Source organism: Pteropus alecto, unplaced genomic scaffold (genome assembly GCF_000325575.1).
Source record: "Pteropus alecto unplaced genomic scaffold, ASM32557v1 scaffold94, whole genome shotgun sequence".
In the NCBI taxonomy this organism is placed as follows: domain Eukaryota; kingdom Metazoa; phylum Chordata; class Mammalia; order Chiroptera; family Pteropodidae; genus Pteropus; species Pteropus alecto.
Window position 1 is genome coordinate 11350115 of NW_006437736.1, and position 5536 is coordinate 11355650.

Sequence of the window (5536 nt, forward strand, 5' to 3'; positions counted from 1 at the left end):
CTGATCCACAATCTAGAAGTCAGTTTCAGGTCCCAGAGACCTCACAATTACTCTTCTGGCCCCATCACATCCTTTGCTATGCAAAATCTTTGTGTTCACCTTATCCCTCCTGCAGACTTTAATTTGGTTAAGGGCAGGGAGTAAGTCTTATGCCATCTCTTGCTTTTCCCATGGTACTTGGTAGTTGGCCAATGAATATTAAATGAGATAATTTATGTCAAGTCCTTAGTACAGTTCCTGGCACTTAGTGAATGTTCCGTCAATGCTGGCTATGAATACTAGTTCATACATGTGGGAAGCAGAGTACAGTTTCACCCAGAGGAGAGCAACGACCTGTGAGGGCAGCTAAGTAGGTTTTGAGAGTCTGTGATGCGTCTACAGCCTAGTGGCCTATGCCTCTTGCCATCTGTAGTAGGTCTCCAATGTTCCCTGGCCCACCTGAGTTTTCCTGCACCAACTTGACAGATTCCCATCCCAAGTGACCGCATCTCTTCCTCTCTGCCTGTCACAGAAGCTTGCTAGGCTGTTTGTAAATGCAGTCCATAGATAGGGGGAGGGTACTTAATAATCCTGGGGACAACCCTCAACCAACACAAATGGGAACTGTTGGAAAAATGTCCCAACCTCCTTGAATAATAGAAAAGGACGATTCTGAAGCATGTTTCCCATGGTTTCTCAGAATGTTCTTACTGGGTTTGAGTCCCTCTTGCCCTCATTAGTGACCTGTTTTGGAGTTTTCTCTCTTCCTTGACGTACTCTCCCCACTTTTTCAATCGTGCTTTCTGGAATCATTCCCCAGAACTACATGCACTCAAGTCTTGCTTGTGGAGGAATTGTCATTGCTCAACATTCCTGAAGAAATGGCTGCCCAGTCCCTTAGACTGAAAAAAACCCTAAATACACCACATTGTGATACACCTTCCGTGTGATCTCTCAGTACCAGCATCCTGGCACCAGACATGTCAATGATGGAGGAGAGATGAGGAATGCTTGTGTTATCTGAAGAGACAAAAATTGGAGGAGGAGGTATCTGTCTAATTTATACTAGCTTTCCTTCTATGCTTATATAAATTTCCCCTGGAAAAAGGTTGCAGTGACCCATCACTTAAAAACCAAGGCCTCCCTCTTACTCTCAGATGTGATCAAGCACTTAGGTCTCTATAAGGACACATCCCTCCCTCACAGAGACTACTGTGCTATGAAGACACAAAGGACTCACTGGCTTGTGGCTCAGTTTTCTTGGTGCTGTATATGGTCATCAGTGAGGCTGTCATGTGTTCACCAGAGCCTGACGCCTCTTCTCACTGAGCACATGACTAGATTATATTCCTCAGCCTCCTTTGCATTAGGTGTGGACATGACTGAATTCTGGCCAGTGAAATATGAACAGAACTGACAAACACCACCTCCAGGCCTGACCACTAGAACCCTCCAATGAATCAGCCTCTGTATGTTACTGATCCACTGCCAGGAAGCAAAGGACTCCATGGCCCAAGGGCATGGCAGAACTCTAGGTGCCAGTAGCCTGAGGCCCTGAATCACCACGTGGAAGGTGCTTACATTGGCTTGACTGTGAGAAGAAACAACTTTTATTGGATTAAGCAACTGAAATTTCAGAGTTTGTTATAGTATCTAGTGTTACACCAACCAGTGCAGAAATTGGTACCTAGAGGTGGAATGCTGCCATAACAAAAACCTAAAATAATATAACATTGGCTTAGCAGTTGAGTGGTAATTGGTGAGGAAAGCGATATAAGAAGCTAGAAATAAGGAAACCTGTTTTAAAAGTGGCAAAATATCGGTCTCCTTCAATGGCAGACAGTGTGCCTACCAAGCCTGTAGTTCTAGGAAAAGTGGCTAGAAAGAGTCAACTTTTAGGATATATTGACTTTTTCCAGGATAAGGACTAAGGTGAGGTGAGTGAGGCACCTAAGGTACAAAATTAATGAGGCAGTCACTCGCACAATTCTGCTCTTAGCAAGGTCAAGAGGAGTTCAGGAAAGATTATCTGGTTTGCAAACAGAAATGAAAGAGGCTAGGGGAGCCCAGGAACACGGGATCTCAAGGATTATAAAAGCCTACCACTTCTGGATCTCAAATAGTAAAACAATATTATGTGAGAGACAAAGGCCCTTACTGACTCAGACCCACTAACAAAGATCTGATTAGGATGTGACCTTCTCATCCATGCCAGTTATTTCAGAGTCTCGAGACAGCTGCTATTAACTCAGAAGAGAGAGAGGCATGAATGAACAACCAAATCAACAAATGAAGCATGAAAAGTGTATATTAGAAAAAATCTTTGGGTATGAACTTTTGCCCACGAAATTGTTGGGAAGCACAGATCAGAGCTTTCTAGGTTTTCAGGGAATTTATATTTGCCAAAGAAAAACCGAGCCTGGATTTAAAAGGCCCTTGACAAATAGAACCTTGTACCAACACTTGAGTCTCTAAACTTGCACTAGCAGGAAGCAGGCTTCCAAAGCTATACAGTCATCAAAGAGGACAGGCTCCCCGAGACACACCTCATAGGCTCATGGGTGGCCATGGAGGATAACAGTCAAGGAGGAACCTTTCAGAGCGCAGAAGGGGATCAGAGAGCAGAAAACTCCTTCCAGAGAGACGAATCAGGGTACAATAAGAAGGAGACAGCCAAGGAACTTACTCCTACTTGCATGACAGGGTCACTTGCATGATGCCTTCCCATCAGGACTACACCATCGCCAGGGATGTGTGCTGCGGGTCTCCCATTCCTCCCTTTCGAAATGGGCATGTTTACCACTTTATGCACTTCTTGTCCACCACTTTATATTGGATATGAATGGGGCAGGAAAGGCAGTTTGTCCTTTCAGGTCAGTGGTGAATAAACAATGAAGCAAACCTTTCCCATCCTGATGGAAAAGGCCACATGTCACCTAGAAATCCTGCATTTTTAGCTGAACGCAGTAATGACATGGGATGTTGGGTTGTCTCCTTTGGGGAGAGAATAAATGTGAGGTCTGTGTGGGAAGGCGGATTAGGTGAGCGAGGTTATGTGGTAACTAAAGGGTGGACTGTAGCAGAATCTATGTGTTCACCAAAACCATTTCCTCTTTTATCTGTAAGTACAGCTAGACTATATTTCTTAGCAACACTTGCAGATAGATGAGGCCATGTGTGTGATTTCTGGCAAATGGCATGAGCAGAAGATGTGTGCTGTTCTCAGGCCTCACCCATTAAAAACCTCCAGTGAATGGTCCTCCAGTTTTGTTCTCCATTTGCTGGATGGAAGAGGACTTCTGGGCTCTAGGGTATAGGAAAGTTACAAGATGAAAGGAGTTTGGATCCCTGAACCTCCTACCAAATGCCTGCAAGTGAGTTATATGCGATGAGAAATAACCACCTATTAGATTAAACCAATAAAATTTTAGGGTTTCTTTGCTGCAGCAATTGTCATTACCATCATACAACCTACTAATAGGTTCAGGACTAAATGAGTTAATATGAAAAATGGGGCCTGGTGCCTAATAGATTAAAAATGGTGCTATGTAAGTGTTGGCTACTCTTATTTTGCTTGAGAACAGGCAAAAATCTGTCATGAACTACGGCTTGGCAGAATGTGGTAGCAGCAATGGAAAGCAACTTAAACTCGGATAGTGTTCCTAGCTTTAATTGGAAAGTCTTGGAGTCTAAGAGCCAGACCCTAATCCTGGGGACACTCGGGTATTTATAAATGCCTAGTCTGATCCCTCTCCTGGCCAACCCTAAATTCTATTCCTTTAGTGCCATGTAAGTTTGAAAGCCAAAAAAACTATTTGCTTTAGTATCCCTCAAACAAACCCAGAACAATGTGTGTTATGCACATAGCCAGGTAACTTCAAGAGTTTAGCTTCATAGAACTAAAAGAAAGATGTAGACTTTCAATACAATAGTCTGCCACTGGAGCAGAAAATGGAGATTCACTTTTACCCAGCTAAAAGCATAGCTGCAGAACCAGCTGAGTCCATCTCCTATCACCCTAAGAAGGAAAAAAGGAAGGAAGGGAGGGGAGGAGGACGGGAGGGAAGGGAAAGGTAAGGCATGCCACAATTTCTTTGACCACATTCTAACAAAAAGTCAATCATTGACACATTTCGCTTACATTCTGAAATAGGTTTTTAAAACTAAAGCTTGCTATTTTATATCAGAGTTTGTAACTTTGTGATATTCTGAGAGGTTACATTTCATTCAGTTCTGACAGATACTTATTAAGGGCCTAGTATGTGCATGGCTGTTTTTAGCATATTTGGTTCTGTAAAATATCATGATAATTACAGAATGTATTGTTTTTAATATACAATATACTTCCTAGTGTCGTAAGGAATCCTGTATCATGTGAATAAGAAGAAAGGGATCGATTACAGAAGGATCGAGAAACCCACCTCACTCCAGTATGACATCATCATAACGGATTACATCGCTAACGACTCTATTCCCAAATAAGGTCCCGTATTGAGGTTCTGGGGTTAGAACTTCAACATATCTTTTGTGAGAAGGCACACAGTTCAACTCATAACACTGCTCTTAGGGAGTTTGCAGCTTAGGAAGGAGCTGTACTATAAATACATCGCCACACAATTAAATATGTAAATGTCACTTGTGGTGGATACTCTAGTGGTGACCAGAACAGTAAGAACTTACAACAGGAGAAGCTAAGCTAGGGTTGAAGGAGACAGTCAGGGCAAATTTCTCTGAGGAAGGATTTTCAAGCCTGGAGCATTCTGGGCAGGGGAGTGACAACTAGGGAGGTCTGGTCTGGGCTGCGGAGAAATTTGACAAGTGGCACATAAAAGAACCTCCACAAAAGGCGGCTAGAGAAAACCTGAGAAGAAACAGTCTCCCTTGTGTCACTTCAGTAATCTGAATGGCCCCGAACAGTTGTGTGTGAGCAGGAAATTCAGTTAGTCCTTGAGTCTATGAAAAAAGAAAAGTCTGTCTTATCATCATGTTCTCCTACAATTTAAGCGGTTGTTTTGTTTAGTCTTTTCAAGGACCATGTGGAGTGAGCCAAATTTCATCTGCAGTCTTCTCCCTTTGGGATCTGGCCGTGGCTGCCAGGTGTTGTGTCTGACGAGGCAAATGTGACAGAGTCACTTCCAGTGTGAACTGTTTGAGAAAAACATGTCATGTTTATGAGATTTCTGGATTAGTGGAAATCAATTTGAATGTATAATTTCAGTCGGAGCCACTGGAATTATTGTGAGTTTTCAGCACGGCGCTGTTTGGTGAGCAAACCTCTGAAAGTGTGCTTTTATACTTTCCACACATGCCCTCAAAGTCTCCAAAATCCAGCTATTCTAAAGGGAGTTGAGACTTCCTGGAGCAGGAGACAAAGAAATGAGTGTTAGCTCCCCGGCTAGGTTCGGATTACCACCCGACGGCAACTGGGCCACAGTATGTGGCATATATCTTCGGGGCTACGTGGGGAGAGGGGGAGGGCCCGTTGCCCCTGGCTGTGCTGTTGTTGGACATGGTGGGAAGTCACCCTCCTTCTCTGGGGACAAAGTATCCCGCCCTC